Source organism: Onychostoma macrolepis, chromosome 22 (genome assembly GCF_012432095.1).
Source record: "Onychostoma macrolepis isolate SWU-2019 chromosome 22, ASM1243209v1, whole genome shotgun sequence".
NCBI lineage: Eukaryota > Metazoa > Chordata > Actinopteri > Cypriniformes > Cyprinidae > Onychostoma > Onychostoma macrolepis.
In genome coordinates, this window is record NC_081176.1 from 34,773,102 (window position 1) to 34,795,303 (window position 22,202).

General features: G+C 37.3%; 1 pseudogene; it reads left to right on the forward strand.

Moving 5' to 3' along the window:
• Nucleotides 1–2,144: 2,144 nt before the first annotated feature.
• LOC131531068 (zinc finger protein 585A-like) lies at nucleotides 2,145–21,629 on the forward strand (annotated as a pseudogene).
• The last annotated feature ends 573 nt before the right edge of the window (nucleotides 21,630–22,202 follow it).

Consider the following 22,202-nt stretch of genomic DNA (forward strand, 5'->3'; position numbering starts at 1 on the left):
GAAAACAGACGGGCTCCATCCAGTGGAAGAAACGGTCCTTACGCGGATTACCACGATTTACCCCAGATTTACCAGAGAGAGCTTGATCAGACAAAGTCTGACGTCATTTTCATATTGTGAGAGCTGGAAAAAAAAAAAAAAATCCTTAGCAGATATTTTGATATCACCTGACATTTTTCTGACTGATAAAATAGACCGAAAATGTACACCCTAGTCCACAAGGTTTATACGCCCTGCTGAAAAAACTGCCCAAAACACAATAGAAACTGTAATGGTTTTAATGGTTATGATGGGAATTGTATTGGTTTTAAAGGAAACTATAATGGTGTCTACTGGTATGTGATGGATGCTATTGGTGGGATGTTAAATCCTATTGGAAAAATGCCCAAAACACACTACAAAAATGAATTTGGTAATGGTTTTACTGGAAAAAGCTAATGGTTTATAATGGTGTTTTAATGGAAACCATTGGAATTTCTGTGATAGTTTCTATTGGCTTCTGTTGTTTTTGTTTTTTTTTAGCAGGACGCACAATTATATAATAATAATAATGAAACTGTTATATATATTATGAGTGATGCTGTTTGTGGAGTTGTTTAATCAGATCTTGAGAGATTTAATGTTGTAATGTCTTTTATTTCAGTTGATATCTTCCCAGGCTGTGGCTGAAGTCGGATGTAGTTCTTGTGTTTCTCTTTTCTTCAGTGATTGATGTTGATTGTTAACAGCAGGTGTTCATTACTAATGCTCAATCATCATTTAATAATCACTTAATTCTCTCATTAACTTAAATTAAAGTACAACAAATTTTTGAATGATTACAATTTAAGTTTTTTTATAAGTAAACTCACTAGTACCTTTTCCATTTTTCTAGATATTTTTCTTACAGTGTACCAACTGGTCAACAATCGCAAGTACAAGCTACTAACAAAGTGTATCATAAATGAACAATTATTAAATTACGAAATCATTTTTTACTATTATTATTAAGTTAAACAATTGCGAATAGCAAGTAACTTAATTCACGTGATGTGCGCACTACTAGGCATCTTTGTTTTTATCTTTTTGCGTAATTTAAATGGTAAATGTTCCTTTTATCATTTGAGTCACTCATCAAATGCTGCTAAAAGTTGCCAAGTGAATTTTAAAAATAGCTAAATTTGTTGCTAGGAGCTTTTGGAAGAAAAAGTTGCTAGGGTAGTCTGAAAAGTTGCTAAATTTAGCGACAAAAGCCTCTCTGCAGCTGTCTACTCTCCTGCATTTCAGGTGAGGTGCATCTCAGACGAGCCTAATGTCAGCAAAGGGAGCAGTGAACACGGCCTAGGGACCAGTCTGTCAATCTGAATGCACCTTTAGAAGATTTATTATTATTATTTATTGTTGCAGAAAAGGGTAACATTCAAATAATAACAATACAAAATATAAACAAATAAGACAAAATAAAAAATAAATAAATAAAAAGCATAGCTCACATGGGATTGAAGAGTGTATCATAGTATTTTAAACATTTCACAGACTTTTTCTTATTTCTTATTGAAGAAATATAAAAGTCAAAGTCAGAACAAAACAAATTTAACATAGGAGATGAATTAAGACATTTTTGTTTATGCATGTGAATTTTTGCTAATAAAATAAAAAGGTTAACAATAAATTCTAGATCCTTATTGCTTTTATTTTCATAATGCAAGATAACATCCTTTAAAGTAAAGCAATAATTAATATTCATTAAATTAAATATAAAATCTGCCAAATCAATCCAAATGCTTGTTTCCGACATTACAGCAGCACCTTTAGGAGACTTTTAATTTGTTGTGGTGCTGTTGCGTCACAAGGCTGCGCCTGCTTCAGAGTGTGAAGAAAGGTTAGTGTTTTTAAGCGTTTACAGTGTTAAAGTATTACTGAATGTCACACTGCAGGGCTTTATCTAACGCTAATGCACCTATTCCTATTTTATTTTGTGAGTAAAGCACATGTTGAACGGATGAATCGCGTCTCATTTCTCTCCATATATCCGATATAACGTTATATTCACGATAATCACGAAGAAGAGCTCGATCACTGTGAAGTAGAGATGATGGAGAAACGAAGCTGAACCAAAGTGGAAAACACCGCGAGAACACAAACATTAACGTGTAATGACTGGCAGCTTTTACAAACAAACCACACACGCTGTCGGGAGTCGATTAAATGTCATCTACTAATCATTAAGTGCCACATAATATCTCACAATTAGCTTTCAGTGTAAATAAATATGACAAACACATATTTGAGATTTGTTTTGTTTTTAAATCAGGCCATTATTGTTCTGACTGACTCATGGTTCATTGATTTAGTTCTGTGTGTTAATAATTGTCATCTTACTCCTCTGACAGAGTGTCCCAACAGGCAGAAATCTCCAGGTGAAGTGACTGACATCTGCGATATTATAAAGATGATGTTTATTAAAGAGGAGAGCGAAGAGATAAAGATTGAAGAAGCAGTTCGAGTGAAACATGAAGCGTCCGAGGAACACACAGGTCAGTTTCATTCTCATCAGAGCTCAGTCCTGATTGAAATGTTGACCTTTTCAGACATGAACAGTATTTTCTGAGTGGATTTGTATGACGTGTAGACAGATATGTTGAGATTACGTGATTTATTAGCTTGTTCCAGCTGTGTTTGATTAGGCTTTGAGCTAGACTCTCTCTAGGACCGAACTTGCCTAACCTTGTAGTCGCAATAATCAATATATCAATTTAACGCACAATAGATGTACATGACCTTAATCATTTTTGGTGACGCAATATATTGCCCATTATATTTACAAAACATGAATGTCACCATGTTTTTTTGGTCAGGGAAAAATATGTTGATGGAATAATCTCCATACAAGTTATTTGTGCTTTTTTCCACTTGTTACTTTGCACGTTTTGTTAATAAAAACTTGAATAAATAGTAAATATTATAAATATTTTCTAAGGTGTCTAATATTTTGATACTTAATTTTCATGCTCTAAATATTCTTAAGAATTAAAAGTTTGTTGTCATTTGAAAGTGTGTAGGCCTTCTTGCATTATTATGCTGTTATATTATGATTACATATTAAGTGGCATAAAAATGCTTATCGCAATTATTTCTGGGGCAATATATGGCACAACAAAAAGTTGTTATCATGACAGGCCTGCTTGTTGTAGCTGAATAAACAGAAGATTGAACTGCTTCTCCAAACTGGCCAAATACAAACGAGACGGCGATAAATGGAAGATGTTAACAAGAAATGTGGCAACGATTCCTATTTCAAAGAGAGTGTATGCAGACGAGGAGTTAATGCAGCCGCTTGCTTGGTGGACACTGCCGCCTCGCAACAGGTTGAGTCCGTCTACGCAGGAACTTTGTGCCAGTACCTCATAAATAGGACGAGAGGCAGTTTACTGTCGAGATTCGTCATGTCGTGTCGCGCTGCGTTGCTAAAATGTTGTAACAAACAGGCTTTGTGTTTTGAATCAGTTTATACGCGCAAAGGGGCAACGTGGGATACAAACATTAAAATAAAATCAAAAACAAAAGTTATGCTATTTTTTAAAATAAATAAATTAAATTAAAATCACGAATTTGTATTATTTGTGTTCTAATAAGATCAAAATAGCAATAAATGAATTTTCTGTAGACAGCATCACTGATTATAATGGGCTCTATAGTATTTTGGCGCACCACTTGCGTCCGGTAGACAGGGTGCATTTAACTTTCTTATTTAGGTTTAATAGATAATATTTAACTATTGTGGCGGGGGGTGAGGAATCACACACGACAACGAGACTTTAAAGAGTCAAGAAAAACCCCGGAGGGTGGATTTATTTGTGCAATAACGTGAGTTCGTGGTGCGGTGCTCCGTGCAGTGCTCCAGCTCAATCCTCTCGTGTCTTCGAAGTGGTGGGTCGGTGTCGTGCTTCTGTGGTTCGGCAGGACCGGTCACACACAGTCTTCTGGCAGAAAGGAGATAGAACAACATTAGTGACGGAGACTTCCTCAGAACTCACCGGAGTGTGTGTGAAAGGCGGCTTTAAAGGGCGGTGCCTGATGAGCTCCAGGTGTGACCGGTCTGCCGGTAATGCGGGGGGTGCAGGTGTGCTCCCTTTGTTGCCAGGGCGACGCTGATGAAGGCTCGGGACACGTGTCACACTATATTATTTCTTTGATGTGTATTTTAGTGTTTTGCAGGCTGCGTGTTCACTGATGGAAGTGCTAAAATAAACACGCACATTTGTTAATAGGTGATCAAGCAAAATTATGATTTTCCTAAAAAACAAAATAAATCCAGTTATAAGGCTTTTCCGTGATTTACTGTAGTAACTGCACTATGATATTGTGTCAGAAATGTGGGATATGCATTGGACTCTTTATTCTATTATTAATGTAGATATGTATTACAGTTTTTCACTTGCTGAAAACTACACCCCATTCTCTGAGCAAAATTCTCAATAGCCAAAACCAATTTGTCAAATAAATCACTCTTTCTGCAAAACCTTGTTCAGGCCGTTTAGACACTGTTTGCAGATCTCATGCACTCTTTTTCAAAACTATAAACACATTCTCACTCCCTTAGACACAGTTTGCACTGTGATGAACATGTGATGCAAAAGCCTAAACACAAAGAAAGCAAAAGTTAAGCACAACTGCAACACAGCTGTCATCATTTACACACAATAATTCAAAATTGTTTAAACTTGTTTTTAACCATTTAAATATACAAAATATAAGCCAGTTCAAATTGCACAGATGGGCACGGGTGCATCCCTCAATCTGAGAGGTAGAGTAAGAGTGCATATATGAGGAGGAGGAAGAGCAAGACCAAGAACAGTCATATCAGATGAAATTGTAGCTACTGTGATAGACCATGAAAACTGTAAATGTATTAGAGGAGTAACGAAATATTACAGTAACTGTTGTTGTTAAGCTATAGCATTTATATTTATACAAAATGTATTTAGGCTACTTTTTTCATATACATACTATAGAAACCATATAGTTACATATGCATGGTTTTACCTATCAGTATCATGATCTAAATGTATGGTACTCTCAAACAGTCAGAATATTTCAGTGTTGCCTTATAAGTGAGGTTTTTACAGTTTTAACAGATGTCAGATAACTGTTTTTGTTAATAAACATCAATTTGCATCTGCATTATGCCATCCAACTTAGGAAGCACAAACCTGTTTCATGATTTAAACCTATATCACTTGTTAGAACATGCAGGAACTAAGAAATTAATATCTCTATTAAGATATTTTAAGGGAAAAAATCCTAAAAAAAAAAATTGTTAACTTTATTCATGCATATGTTGATTTAGAATATTTTAGCATTAAAATGTTTTGAATATTGTACCTCAGATTTCTGAAATGTTCATCTGGTTGATAAGTGTTTGTCATATTCTGACGGGAAATCTCTTATGCACATCTAGGGTGCTTGAAGCGTCATAAGTCACAGCGCGTTGCACATGGTACAAACAAAGAGAAGAGAAATAAGAGAGCAATGAACTCCAGCAAGATATAGTAATTTTATGCGAATCCCCAGACCTTTATCTACACATCAAGTATTATAATGGGAATATATCATCTTGGAGAGAGAGTTTTACCGTGCTAACTGAACGTGACGTGCTGTTTGAATGCTGAGCGGAGAATGACTGACAGCTGCAGCAGAATGAGCTTCTGTACACTTCTGTAAAATGTAAATATAATTCTGTCCCTCACATTAAGATATGGAATGGCTTCAGATGATATAGGCTATACAGTGCATGAAAACCAAACTGGTGCTCTTCTGTTTGTTTGGGTGTATGACTCCCCCTTGTGCCGTATAAAAAGCACAATAATCTTGTTTGTCTGAAACAACCGCGGTTAGATCAAATAATCACGATTAGACGGTTATTTAATTATCGTGACAGGCCTATCTATAACCCCAGTTAAACACAACTGCACCACTGAATCAATGTCTTCTGGTAACTTAGGAAACTTCCAGGCAGGTGTATCGAGCCAAGTTGGAGCTAAACTCATTAAGACACCGGCCCTCCAATGAATGCAATTAAACTGAGGTTAAATTTAATTTGTTTGTTTGTTTTTTCTCCTTAGACCTAATGGCACTGAAAGAGGAGAGGGAAGTACTCACAGAAATTGACGTGAAAAATCAATATGAGGATCTTCTTGAGTTCACAACTGGGGAGAAATCTTTTTGTTGTTCACAGACTGAAAAGTCCTCCACACGAAAAACAGCTCAAAAGAGAGAGAAAAAAAGTTATTTTACTTGTTTTAAGTTTGGGCAGAGTTTCAATCAAAAAGCAAAACCTCAAGTCCATTTGAGAACTGGAAAGAGGCATTTCACTTGCCAACAATGTGGATTAAGATTCACTCTAAAAGGAAGTTGGAACAGGCACATGAGAATTCACACGGGAGAAAAGCCTTACACCTGCCAACGATGTGGAGAGAGTTTTGCTCTACATAGAAACCTTAAAGTCCACATGAGAATTCACACCGGAGGGAGCCCTTACACCTGCCAACAGTGTGGAATAAGTTTCACTCAAAAAGGAAGCATTAACAGGCACTTGAGAATTCACACGGGAGAAAAGCCTTACACCTGCCAACGATGTGGAGAGAGTTTTGCTCAACTTGTAAACCTTAAAGTCCACGCAAGAATTCACACTGGAGAGAACCCTTACACATGTCCTCGGTGTGGAAAGAGTTTCGATAAGAATGAAAACCTTAAAGTTCACATGAGAATTCACACTGGAGAGAAGCCTTATTCATGCCTTCAGTGTGGAAAGAGTTTCAGTACTCATGGAAGCCTTGAAATCCACACGAGAGTTCACACCGGAGAGAAGCCTTACTCCTGTCTTCAGTGTGGAAAGAGTTTCAGTAATCAAGGAAACCTTAAAGTCCACATGAGAATTCATACTGGTGAAAAGCCTTACACATGCCCTCAGTGTGGAAAGAGTTTCACTCAAAAAGTACGCTTTGAAGCCCACATTAGAATTCACACTGGAGAGAAGCCTTTCACCTGCCAGCAGTGTGGAAAGAGTTTCAATCAACATCGAACCTTGAAAGACCACATGAGAATTCACACTGGAGAGAAGCCTTTCACCTGCCAACAGTGTGGAAGAAGTTTCACTCAAAAAGGAACCTTTAACAGGCATAGGAGAGTTCACACCGGAGAAAAGCCTTACACCTGCCAACAGTGTGGAAAGAGTTTCTGTCAACGTCGAACCATAAAAAACCACATGAGAATTCACACTGGAGAGAAGCCTTTCACCTGCCAACAGTGTGGAATGAGTTTCTGTCAACTTCGAACCTTAGAAAACCACATGAGAGTTCACACTGGAGTAAAGCCTTACACCTGCCAACAGTGTGGAAAGAGTTTCTGTCAACTTCAAACCTTAGAAAACCACATGAAAGTTCACACCGGAGAGAAGCCTTACACCTGCCAACAGTGTGGAAAGAGTTTCTGTCAGCGTCGAACCTTAGAAAACCACATGAGAGTTCACACCGGAGAAAAGCCTTACACCTGCCAACAGTGTGGAAAGAGTTTCTGTCAGCGTCGAACCTTAGAAAACCACATGAGAATTCACACCGGAGAGAAGCCTTTCACCTGCCAACAGTGTGGAAAGAGTTTCTGTCAGCGTCGAACCTTAGAAAACCACATGAGAGTTCATACCGGAGAAAAGCCTTACACCTGCCAACAGTGTGGAAAGAGTTTCTGTCAACTTCGAACTATAAAACACCACATGAGAGTTCACACCGGAGAAAAGCCTTTCACCTGCCAACAGTGTGGAAAAAATTTCTTTCAACATCGTTACTTAAAAGAACACATAAGAGTACACACTGGAGAAAGGCCTTTCTCTTGCCAACAGTGTGGAAAGAGTTTCTATCAACAACGAACCTTAAAAAACCACATGAAAGTTCATACTGGAGAGAGTCCTTTAACCTACCAACAGTGTGGAAAGAGTTTCGATCAACGTCAAAACTTAAAAAAACACATGAGAATTCACACTGCAGAGAAGACTTTCACCTGCCAACAGTGTGGAAGAAGTTTCAACAGAAGAGGAAACCTTAATGTCCACATGAGAATTCATACTGGAGAAAAGCCTTACACATGCCCTCAGTGTGGAAAGTGTTTCACTCAAAAAGTGTGCTTTGAAGCCCACATAAGAATTCACACTGGAGAGAAGCCTTTCACCTGCCAAATGTGTGGAGAGAGTTTCAATCAAAATCGTACTTTAAAAGACCACATGAGGGTTCACACCGGAGAAAAGCCTTTCACTTGCCAACAGTGTGGAAAGAGTTTCACCCAAAAAGGAACCTTTAACAGACATAAGAGAGTTCACACCAGAGAATAGCCTTACACCCGCCAACAGTGTGGAAAGAGTTTCTGTCAACGTCAAACCATAAAAGACCACATGAGAGTTCACACCGGAGAGAAGCCTTTCAATAGTATGGAAAATGTTTTACCCAAAAAGGAAGTGTTAACAGGTACGAGAATTCACACCAGAGGAAAGGCATACACCTCTCAAAAGTGTTCAGAGATTTTTGCTCAACATGGAAACCTTCAAGTCCACGTGAGAATTCACACTGAAGAGAGTCTCTTGACCTATCAGTTTCAACTGAAAAGGAATTATTAACCCTCTGGGGTCTGAGGAGGTTTTTGGGCCCTGGAGATATTTGACTTTCCCTGACATTTGTGCTTATTTCAGTTTTTGATTGGTGTTTACACTGTATTCAGTATAAACTCCTTTACAATAATGTGTGTAGCATGTATGTAAAAGTTTTTTTTTTTTTTTTGAGAAAACCGTTGTGTGGTTAGTGAAAAAAATATATTTTGGAAGTCATTGAAAATAGACGTAAATGCATCCTGAACATAGTTTCACAAGACTTTAAAGAACTTAATCCTGTTGCCTAGAGTTTTTACTACAAAATGAGGTGAAAATCATCCTGCTCTATAAAGAAATATTCGTTCCCCAAAATGATTCATATAAAACAATATATTGTTTTAAGTATTGTAATTAACTTTTTTGCGATGTCTGTAATGAAGCTTATTTCACCTTGATCATGTAGAATATCCACCCTGTGTAGATGAACTTACTGATGTTGGAACAATTTAAAAATACAAACAAACAAATAAATAAACAAATTAATAAATACAAGTTAGAGCAGATATTCTTCAACACAGTACTTCACAGTAAACGCTTGTCTAAACATTCTTAGACTCGGACATTCATCATGTTACAGTAGAAACTTTCATATTACATTTGTAGTGTATGCTTATTCCTTGCAGTGGGCCTCATTTATCAATTCAATGTAGAGACGAGCACAGATCCAAGGGCACAAATCAACTTACGACAGGGTTCTCTTCTTGAAACATTCGTATCCCACCAATTCCATCGTACGAATGACCGTACATTGATAAATGTGGTGGCTGAAAACCATCGTGTGAGTATCACACCCCTAAAAACACCCTGGTTTAGAAGCCTTACCCCTAGAGTTTACAACATTATTTATAATGTTTATTTATATATCGCTTTATACAAAACAGATTGTGTCAAAGCAGCTTTATAGTTTGTCAATAATGCAAGAGGACAATAACAAAGAGTCATTTTTCAGTTAAAGTCAATTCATTGATTATTAAGTGATGCCATCATCCAGTTCAGCTCTTTTCCAATAGTGTCTGTGCAATCAGTCAAGCATCCCCAACTAAGCAAGCCAAAGGCAACAGTGGTAAGGAACCAAAACTCCATCGGTGACAGAAATGGAGAAAAAACCAGGCTCTTTTGGCCAGACGAAACCAGCAGTTCAGTTCCATGCTGCAGCAAATATCAGATTGTGCAGAGGACTCATCTGGTTCCCGTGGTCTTGTCCCGATGGCCGTCTAGTTGACGTGGTCTTCACAGTGGATCTGTTTCTGGGGCTCATCTAGTTGACATGGGGTGCTTCTCAACATAGGGTGCGTAGTGCTACGTCTGACACTAAATCTTACGCCTAGTCAGAGGTAGATTGTAAAGTGAAAACTCATGATTTGCTCGGACATTATTAGTTTTTAGGATTCAGGTCTGTTAGTTAATTATTACTGCAGACGTGAACTGCAATGTTTATGGTCTTTTCAGGCAGGATAAGCGATATCAGTCGCGGAGCTCGTGTTGACTATAACACTCTGGTACATAGGTACATATAACCTCGATTGTCAGCTAGAAAAAAATAACTAGAAAGACGCCTTGTATTGCATTCATTATATTTTACTTAACCTGCCGCCTTCATTTTTAATGTTTGTTTAAAGAAATCTGCCATGGGAACGTGCAGGGAGACTATATAAAAATGCGGACTTGTTAGAAAATGTTTACTCAATGAAATCATGGCGCGGTGGCTTCACTTGTTATGATGTCTTGAGCAATTCAGTTCTATTTTAGTAGTTGTTGCCATTGCAGCGTGAACATCGTCTCAGCTATATCTATAACTGGGAGAATGTGTCAGCGTGGACTCGCATCGTCTACGCCGGGTTTAGCTGCGCCTGATCGTAGTTTTAGTTGGTGCAACAGGTGTAAATATTTATCCTAAAGCTGGACGTTGCAAAGCCCAGCGTAGGGCTTACACCCAGCTTTTTTATGTCTAGCTGGTGCAACCGGCCCTTGAGAGCCGCAGCCCTGCAGAGTTTTGCTTCAAGCCTAATCAAACACACCTGAATAAGCTAATCAAGGTCTGAAGGGTTACTAGGAAACTACAGGCAGGTGAGTTTTTATTAGGGTTGGAGCTAAACTCTGCAGGGCTGCGGCTCTCCGGGACAGCAGTTTGCCACCACTGCTGTGATTCATTGTATCGCATTAATAGAAAGCCAAATAATATAAAGATCTGTAACACAAAGGATTATAAATACATACGTGATGTAGCTATGTGCACTTACTAGACCGTCTCATTCTAGCCTTTAATGCCGAGGAGGACTCTAGCCTACAAGACTCTGAAGGATTGAACTAGGAAGGACACAGCCTCAGTAGGATGCAGCCTTCCGTTTTGAGAAGCACCCATGGTCTCCGCTGACATTCAGGGCTGTAGAAGTCGTCTCTAGGTGCTGATCCATTATCTGATCTGGATACGGACCGGATCCGGGTGGCTACGGTGACCTCGGAATAAGACTGAAAGAAAGTAATAGTAGCATAGATGCTATTCTTCTTATGGTTTAGTGAGTACATTGGGTGTTAAAGGGAACTGTTTCCGGTGTAGCCTGCAATGCTGTATAAAACAGTTGCCATATGCGGTCTATTCAGTCAGAATATTTCAATGTGTTCAGTAACCATCAGGGCCAGATTTACCTCTTATTGTGACATAGGCAAAATAAATGTTTTGACCCTCTTGCCTATTATAATATTACCACCCCAAACCAGCAAACAAAAATGAATCAGAATCCGTGGAATTTCTTACTTCGTTCTTTTTCACAGAATCCCTGATTAAAAATGTCAGTTTAACGTTAGTGAGGCTTCAGCCTGTAATATGCAGGCTAATGCAGTTAAGAGAGAGAGAGAGAGAGAGATTGCACGTGTGTGAATTACCAGAGTACTGCATCTTCGTCTCAACATTTTTCGGTAGCAGGATCTCTACCAATAGTGAAGAATATGTAAGTTTAACTTATTCAAAAACATTTACGTTACTGAATAGCTACTGAGAAATGTCATGTAGTTTTTCAGTTGCAAAACTATTTTACTGATCAAGTTGCCAGTCAGCACTGACAAGTTTCTGTGCACGTGTTTGTTCACCGTATGCTTGTGACTTGTCTGTACTGTATGTGAGTAACAAGCACATTACATTGCACACTGATCACCAGGCGCTGACAACCTTGGTGTCTGCAAGAGGAGGACATTTTGTTCATAATTAGTTGCAAGGTTAAGATAGAGATAAAAATCGTACATTGTTGTTATTACAAAGAATGAACACTAGGGAGAGATATAGCACTAGATTGGAGAGCGAGCCAAAAGCCCTAAACACACTGCACGATTTCCGGCTGTCCCAGATGAAAGACTGGTATGGTGAAGCGGTGATTTCTGATTGGCCACGAGGGACAGCTGAAAATCGTGCAGTGTGTTTAGGGCTAAAGAGAGAAGTGTACACATGGAAGTGAATTCGGTCTGGATTAAAGTGTTGTTAATCCAAGGAATCTGTGTGTTGTCATATCTTTTATTGTTTTGTAAAAGTAAGTTACAGTACAACAACATCTTGATTACAAACTTCTTTCTGTGTTTCGTCAATAGTTGTGCAACATTTTTTTATGCAAGAAAGAAAATTTGAACTTTGGCTACTATTGTGTTTAGTGTATAGTATTTATTTATTTTTTTATAGAATTCTTCCATAAAATCAGAAATTGTTTTAGTGTCTTCAGATATCTGCTCATTAATTTTAAGTTTATATATACTGTTAACAGTAACATTTCTTCTAAATTATGAAAGTACTTGGTATTCCTTTCACCATGTTCTATCCATTTCCATCTAGAATGAATGAATGCTGCCCGCGCTAAATTCTGATAGATATTATCCAATTCACATTGTAATTCAATATTGATATCAGCTTGCATTTGCGCATCCTTTTCATGAATTTAAATTATTCCCTTAAGTATTCTGTCTTATTTTTTCTTTAGGTAATTCTTTTCCCCTTTTGATTGCCATATTTCGGATCTGAACTTTTGTATAGTCCCAATGTTTGTCTTTTTTGGCTTTTGTCAAATTTTATTAGAATAATTAGAATAATTTATTAAAATTGTTTTGTTTAATTTCCAATAATTTGGTTTAAATTTAATCGACTGATTCCTTGCATACTACTAAAGTGATCATATGATCTGAAAAAACTGAAGGGTCTATTTTTGTTTCTTCCACACTATCTAATAAATCATTTGAAATAAGCCAAAAGTCAGTCCTGGATATCTTAGATAAATCTTTGTTACTCTTAGTGAACTGGATTTGATGTGATTTTTTCATCAACAATTTAAGTGCAAACAGAGATTATTAAATTCTCCATAAGTACCTCTTAAGGATCTTTGAGGATGACAGTCTTTAATAGGGTCGTTTATGCAGTTCCAACATGAACTCTCTCTCTCTCTCTCTCTCTATATATATATATATATTATTATTATTATTTATTTTTTTCTTAGGATTTCCCCCTGGAACGAGCCCTTTTAACGTGGCCCCGGCTGTATGTCACGTGGCCCCGGCTGTACCTGCTTTCTAGAATACCCCAGGACTTTTATTTTGGTATGATGTTGTGACGTCACATGTCTGCGCCGCGCTCCTGCTTCTGTTGATTCTGCCGAAGAAAGGTTTGTTTACATTTACAGTGTTTAAATCAATGAAAACCGTTCAGTCTGTTTTATAGTTTTACAAGCGATGTAAATTTAATTAATTAATATTGATTGTAACATTGTAATGCTTTAATGTGCTTTATTTTGTGCGAGTAAAGCGCATCCACACATGAGTAACAGAATCGTGAATCAGTTTATCATAAACACGAATTCAGATAGTGATGAAGCAACAGATACTCCGAGTCAATTGAATCAATTGCTTCCCAAAATGATTCGAATCGCTCGATTTACCGCACACTGACGACACATACTGGACAAAACAGTGTAAATACAGCGAGATCAACAAACACCTGTGATAATGACAACTTTACACATCAATAGCAACTGTTTTGATGAAAGTGCAATCTATTAAATGTAATCTACAAACAATTGCAATACAAATGTAGACCATACAATGTCTATGAAATGCATGTATAATTTATGTTCCTGTATTCATTTGTCGTGCCAGTTTTTAGTGTTTTTGTCTAATCAGGGCTTGGTTTCACAGACAGGGCTTCGGTTAAACCAGAATTTGGGCATAGTTCAGTTATTTAAGTTGTTTTTATAAACATGTCTTAAAAAAAATACTGGTGGTGAGCATCTGACCAAACAAAAAGGAACGGACATATTTTAAGATCAGTCAGTGCAAGATTCTTTCAGTAGAAACAGCTCAGGCATTAACTTTAGTCTGGGTCTAGACTTAAGCCTTGCCTGTGAATCTGGTGGTTTGTCATCTAAGGCCATTAACTCTCACTCTGACCGCTCCCTTACCAGTGAGCTGACGACTGAACTAGAGCTGATTGAGACGCCCCCAGAGGTTTAGTGTGGATTTATGTTTATTCTCATCTTAACCATGTGTCCAAACACACAGAGAAACTCCTGCTGAGATCCACACACTATTATAAAGATGGCGTTTATTAAAGAGGAGAGTGAAGATGTGGAGATTGAAGAAACATTCAAAGTCAAGCATGAAGAGAATGAGGAACAAACTGGTTAGTTTCCATTCTCATTTGATCCTTATTAAAATGTTAATCACTACAGGAGTGTTTGATATTTTTGATGCATGTCCAGGGGTGTAAAATAGGAACTTGAGAAATTTTACTTTATTACTGTATTCATTACTTTGGGCAATTTTACTCAAGTACAGTGTAAATTTAAACTTCTTTTACTTGATTACATTTCTGAAGAAATACTGGTATTATTTATACCTTAATAGGGCTGGGCGATATATCGAACGCGATGATCATGTGCATCTCGTCAGTAAAGCCGGTTCCGTGATTAGTAGTAAATCTCCATTACCTGCTTTCAGAAGGAGCGGCATTTAATACACAGAGCCATAGATCACTGACAAGCTACGCGATATCGCGTTCATTATCGCAGATGAATCGCCTTTGATAATGAACACGATATTGTGTAGCTTGTCAGTGAACTACGGCTCTGTGTAGTTAATGCCGCTCCATTTGAAAGCAGGTGATGGAGATTTAACGCTAATCACGGAACCGGCTTTACTGACGAGATGCGCATGACATTCACGTGCAGCCTTACCTTACAATTTCATTTCAACTTGAGAAGTTAAATATGGTAAACAGGACTATGGTGATGTGTGGTGATGCCTGTGAGAACCAATGAGGTTTGTGTTCACGAATCTGAGGAAGCATATTGAAGTAGCAAAGTTGCTTATTCCAAAAAAAGCTTATTCATTACTTTTGAACGTTTTGATATAACCATTAGCCGTGTATGTAGTATAATGGCTAAATGCAAAAGATTGAGTGCACAAAAAAGTGATACACAATTCATATTTTGATAGCAATGCTTTTTTTCTTTTTCAAATTAAATGTAACGATTCTTCAAAAATTGTTTAAATGAACACTGTATATTAACTTGATTGTAAATCTTGTTTAGTGATGTTCTTACCAGGGAGTGGATAACTTGTACTACAGTGACATATTGAGTTATAATTAGGGCTGTCAATGAACAGTGTTGGGCTAGTTACTCAAAGAATGTAATGTATTACTCATTAATAATTACTCCTTTCAAAAGTAATATTGTTACTTTGCTTTCTGGCAACAGTAATTAGTTACACTACTAGTTACATTACTTTTACTTCACGCCCCACAGAAGTCAGGTGGCGACTGCATTTGATAACTGGACTTACAAAAATCATTTCAGGTTTAAGAAGGGTTTCAAGATTGCATCAACTACTGATGAACACATTCATTTTATTTGAATTATTACTCTGTAAGTTTTTTAACCATGTATTATTAATTATAACTAATTAAAATGCACATATTCACGTTATTTCTTAGTTGCATGTAATGCAGGCATTCCAAAACTTTTTGTCATCTAAACCTTTTTGACCAAATATATTTGCTTTAAGTACCCCTTAGATTTTAAAATAAATATTTCAGTAATTAAGTAACACATTTGCATGCTCACGGTTTCTTTGCTGTTGATTAATGATCACATTGCATGCAGGTAAATAATATTTCATCTTTTTTTAGTAGCTGTTTAATTTATAACAAAGAATATAGAAATGCAAAGACGGTTCTCTCTATACTTATGAATGGGAGAAACTGCAACACTCAATATGGAGGAATAGTCCCACCTTCTAAATGAAAGAGCCAAATTTCCCATAGAAACCTGACTAGACCAGCCAATGCATATGTGCAGCCAAAAGCACGTTATGACTCCGCATGTGCATTGGCTGGTCTAGCCTGAAAAAATAAGCTTTTTAAATGCTATTTGAGCATAAGAAACAACATTCATGAGGCAATTAATTTAAGATTTTTGTTGCTGATTTGACACATGTAATTTAATTGTGAGTTCAGCGAGCAGTTTTTGAGATTTCAGGATTCCTCCATTCATTAAGATAGGTCTTGTACGAGCTGCCCGGAGGCATTGCAAATTAAATATGGCCGCCAAGTGAAGAGACTTTCCTCGAAAGGGAGTTCAAATAAAAAAAAGAAAAAGAAAACTAAATAAAAAAGAAAGGGAGTTTGTTTTAAAATGATTTATTTTCATTTAAATGTTATGATTTAATTAATTGTCAGCTTTTCATTAAACTCACAACCCCTCTGCAGTTCCTTTACGGACCCTAGTTTGGGATATGAATGGAAAAAGTTTTCTTACTCTTTGCATTTTTTACATCATTATGGTACAAGATAATGCTATTTAAATCAATGTGATAAATGAGTTAAATCAAAAGTAATCAAAGTAATCTGATTATATTACTTAAAATGTGTAATGATTACGTTACTGACTACAATTTTTGTCATGAATGTTGTCTCTGAATGTTACTAACAACATATTTCTGCCTCATCATTTGACCAAAATCCACATTGGATCGCAGTCAGAAGTTATTACAAACACTCAATAGTGACTGATAGTGACATTCAAGTAGAAGTGTTGTATTAATCTCATTAATTGTCATAGCATTGCTGAAAGACACCTGGAATGTATTGGAAACACATGATAGAGGTGGGAAAGAGAGGGCAAATGGTGAGTGTGTAAAAGGCAAAATAAAAAATATTTACTTTTTTTTTTTAAAAATAGCTCAGACACTAAAGGCTGCCGATATGAGTTCGTTTTTGTTCTTCGTTTGGGTACAAAAATAAGTTTGAAAAGGCTGAGCAACGGTATACTGTTTTCGAACATTCCAACACCCCCGCGCTGCTGGAGGCGGTAAACGTGTTGCGACGCTCATCCGTCTGCCCTAAACACAACAACGATGCTGTATCTAGGTCTTTTATTAAACTGGATAAATTACATGTTTTTATATTTTATGTGGTGTCATGATTTGATAAAAACAAAGGTTTATTATTGTATGATCTTTTGGCAATAATAAATGATGATCTTTTTCATTTATTGTTTACTTTTTAAATTTGCTTATTGAAAGAACAGCAGCAGTAGCAGAATGGTGTAACATTTATTTGAAACATGTATTTGGTACTTGTTACCTTATATCTTTACTCTTTCCTTTCATTCTTTTCATGGCTGTGGAAAACTTGCATCTGATGTTTCTCTAAGTCACTTTTTGCATAACATCGGGTCGTCGACACCAAGCTTCATTGCAATTTCTTCCTAGGAATGAAATGCTTTCTCTGAATCTTTAAAGTCTCCATGCGAGCGATTGTACAGGTGCGGATATATTTGTGGCAGCTCAGCTATTCGACACTGTGTATTTATGTTGCTAGTGACTTGGAGATGTTGTTCCCCTGCCTGACCTTTGTAGAATGAAATACGAACCGGGGAAAAAAAATAGTGCGTCAAAGACGGTGGAGCTCCAGAACACTCCCACCGATTGTGTCATATCAGTTCGTTCTTCAATTTCGTTTGAAGTATATCGGGGCCTTAACCATGGTACGTGAGACCCATGAAACCATTCACTCATATACCTAATCTTCTGACCAATTCTGCAAAACTATAAGTACATTACATGCTTTAAACTCAGTTTGATATTGTAAAAAAAACTTTTTGCAAAACTCTAAACACAGTTCTCTACATTACACACGCCATTCGAAACTAACAGCTCTTTTGTTTTATTTGGGAAACACTGCCATTTAAATTCCACACTCATTTACTAATGACCTACACACAGTGATCATGTGTGAAAACACTTATACATCATTTGTTCATTTAGTAATAAAAAAATCATTTCTTTAGAAAGACATTTGTTTACATCGTATCTATATTGTATTAAGCACTTTATAAGTAAAGTTGAGTGTGTGTACACATAATATGCATCTGTATGTATATTCAGTATACATCTATCTATTAATACTGAATATGCATACAAGCAAGTCAGAAAGTCAACTTTATTTCTAAAGCACTTTATACAATATAGATTGTTGCTGTTTCATAGCAGCTTAACAATAGTATCAAATTCAAATGCTGCTGTAAAGCAGCTCTAACAAGTCAGTGGTGTCATTCTACAGCTCAATTAATAATTAATTGATAAACTAGTAGTTATTTGTTTTTCGGTTTAAGAGATGAAGTCGGCAACACTGACTCGTCATCTCCACAGCAGTGGATGCGCCTGTATGCATGTTACTGATTACATGATCAGTGAATATCTGTTTTCCATTTGAATTGGTTTATTTGAAAGTAGACATTTCACTCTCTATAGATATATATTTTCCGTGTCTGCAAGTATACACAGAGTTTCAGAGTTTCATGCTGAAGTTCACAGAGACCGAGACGGCAGAAAGCACATCCTGTTTGCTTTCATTATTTTCCAAAGTGCCATGTTTGTTGTTATTGTGAGTTCACACAAATAAATGTGAAGTCTTTACAGATTTGAAAGATGCATTACTATTATCTGTATGAGCAAAAATGACAGAGTATTTTAAGAGCAAGTGAGTGCTCCGGCACCTCCATCTGTCCTGCAGTGAGCGCTACTGTTCAGATTCAGACACTTCAATAGTGCACATATTTCTAGATTAACATCAGATTGAGTGGCCATGTAAAGTTGCTGCTACTAACATATTTCAGGTGATAAGACATATTTGAGATCGATGAATGATAGGCGAGCGTTTGAATGTCCTGCCCGATGTACCACCACATAGACCAGCCGTTAACATGTGTGTCTTCCCCAATGGGATTTTTTTTTTTTTTTTTGGTGAATAATAGTGTTTTGGTTGACCAAGCCTCTTCTGATCGACTATTAGGGGGCAGCCCTACTTTTTTCAGTTATTCCAAAGAATACAATTAAAGGGGAAGCCAACACAAGGAGAGGTTATGGGGTTCTGAAGCAAGAAACAAGTGGGTATTCCAAGGTTATACCAAGTATTTATTCTTAGACCTCTTTATATGCAAACAGTCCTGTGGAAAAAATACACATAGGCTCTGCATTTGGGCGTGACTACACCACTGATCTAACAGCACTAGAATAGAGATGTAGCCACAATCAGATGCCAAAAGTATATTTGTAACTTTAATATGCACAGTTTATGTACTATGATGGAGCTTAAATGTGAAATTCTTCACAAACACTTTCTCTGCAAAACTGAACAGTTTAAAAGACCTTTTTTTCCTGATATTTTAGACAAATGGTAGATTTGAGATCAGATTGTAATTAATCATTTTTCTTGGGCCAAACTGTGCTCGTTTTTGATAAAGGGTGAATAACTGCTATCTTGAATATATTTGGGATGTGTTCTAAAATCAATGAGTTAATATTGAGAAGAATTTCAAAAATTATATGCATGTACTATCTAGCATACAGGTTGGTTGATATTTTGATGTCTGTTTTTGTGCTATTAATCTGGGAGTGACTTTCATTTACTTTTTTTCACCTTAGACCTCATGCTGCTGAAAGAGGAGTGCAAAGTACTGAATGAAATGGTAGAGAAAGAACAATATGAAAAGAGTTACGATGACCATGGAAACCTTAAAATCCACATGAAAATTCACACTGGAAAGAAGCCTTTCAGCTGCCAACAGTGTGGAATCAGTTTCACTCAAAAAGGCATGCTTAGCAGACACATGAGGATTCACACTGGGGAGAAGCCTTTCACCTGCCAACAGTGTGGAAAAAGTTGCAATAGAAAAGAAAACCTTAATTTGCATATGAGAGTTCACACTGGGGAGAACCCTTTCACCTGCCAACAGTGTGGGATAAGTTTTACTCACAAAGGAAACCTTAACAGGCATATGAGGACTCACACTCGAGAGAAGCCTTATACCTGCCCTGGGTGTGGAAAGAGTTTCAGTCAACTTGGAAACCTTAAAGTGCACATGAGAGTTCACACTGGGGAGAACCCCTTCACCTGCCAACAGTGTGGGATAAGCTTTACTCAAAAAGTAAGCCTTGAAAGACACATGAAAATTCACACTGGAGAGAAGCCTTACACTTGCCAACAGTGTGGAAAGAGTTTCAGCGAGCATGGAGGCCTTAAAGTCCACATGAGAATTCACACTGGAGAGAGTCCATTTACCTGCCAACAGTGTGGAATAAGCTTCATTCAAAAAGGAAGCCTTGAAAGACACATGAGAATTCACACTGGAGACAAGCCTTACACTTGCCAACAGTGTGGAAAGAGTTTCAGACAGCATGGAAGCCTTAAAATCCACATGAGAATTCACACTGGAGAGAAGCCTTACGTGTGCCATCAGTGTGGAAAAAGTTTCAACCGAAAAGGAGACCTTAATTACCACATGAGAGTTCACACTGGGGAGAACTCTTTCACCTGCAAACAGTGTGGAAAAAGTTTTACTCTAAAAGGAAGCCTTGACAGGCACATGAGAAAATTACACTGCATAGAATCAACACGATCTTAATCAACAAATGAGGACTCAAAATCTGCCTTCAGGTGCTATCTGGATTATCGTAAATATGAGTTTCCTTATCAGAAATTGGACACAAACGGCCTCTTAAATCATATGTACTAGAGGGAAATTCAGAGATCACTTTAAGGAGATTACTTAAGGACACCGTGGTTAAAGGGGTGGTTGGCCGGGTTTTTTTTTAGGCTTGATTGTGTTAATGGGGTGCAATCTAACATGTGTTAATGCTTAGTTTAAATACGAATAATTTAAATACTCCCCCAGAAATACGCATTGGGCTCAGATTGGTTAGCTGGCCCAGTGTGTTGTGATTGGCTAAACTGCCAGTGCACGTCTAAACGTCCCGCCCCTCAGCTCAGCGACATGTTCTCCAGTTGTATTGTAAGCAATGACGTTGTCAAAATTGCTTATCAATATGAGCCCAATTGAGACCCAGAGAATATTAGTGAAGAGGATCGCGCAGATCCTGTGCAAGCACGGTTCTTAATGGTATGGTGTTTTTTTGTTGTTGTTGTCTCCTACTTTTAGCAACACTGTTATTTGTAAATGCTACTGCTTCTGTTAGCTTCTAATATACGGTTTTATCCTGATTAAAGCTTCAATACAGCAAGGCAACTTCATGTGTGTCCATGTTTAACGCTTCTTATAGCTATGTGAAAAATATCTGTCTATACACAAAGTGCATAACTGGAATTTGGAACAGTTTATTGGAGCTGACGAGATGATGATCGAGAGAGAGAGAGAGATGCAGAGCAGGGGGCGCGAAGGACAGGATTAAGAACTGCTGCTTTTAGAACACTGATTTTGAAACATGTGAATCCGTTAGAATCATTAGAAGACAGAATCACGATTCATACATGAATAGATGTTTTTGGGCACCTCTAGTTTTGACGGCATGGCAAAAACTCTTCCTCTTCTCTAAAGCAGTGCAACATGGCCTCGCCCCCTTTGTTGCATGTTCCTGGTTAAGGCTGGGTGATATATCGAACACGATATTCATGTGCATCTCGTCAGTAAAGCCGGTTTCTGTGATTAGCACTGGATCTCATCACCTGTTTTCAAATAGAGAACCATTTAATACACAGAGCCGTAGTTCACTGACAAGCTACGCAATATCGCGTTCATTATCGAATTATGTGTGATAATGAACGCGATATTGCATAGCTCGTCAGTGATCTACAGCTCTGTGTATTAAATGGTGCTTTGGTCTCCATTGAGATATTCTGCTCAAATGAATCACTGTACTCTTACTTTTTGTCAGTGTTTTTGTCAGTTCTTCTCCCGCAGTGTAAAGAGATCATTTCATACATCTCACACATTTAATACAAAATCTTTCAGTGATTTAAACTCTTAGTATAGCGAACACGAGCATGAACGCTTGTGGTCTTTTTGTTCTGGCAAAAATAAAGGGAGATTCTGGTAAAGTTAGATTTTTTTTTAATTTATTTATATTTTAGTCATGTGGATGTAGTCCATTATTGTTTAATGACATTGGTGTGGCCTCTTCATTGTTAAGTAAAAGAAGCAGTCGACTAACCTTTTTCATTATCTTTTTTTTTTGTTTTGTTCAAAGTAACACTATAGGA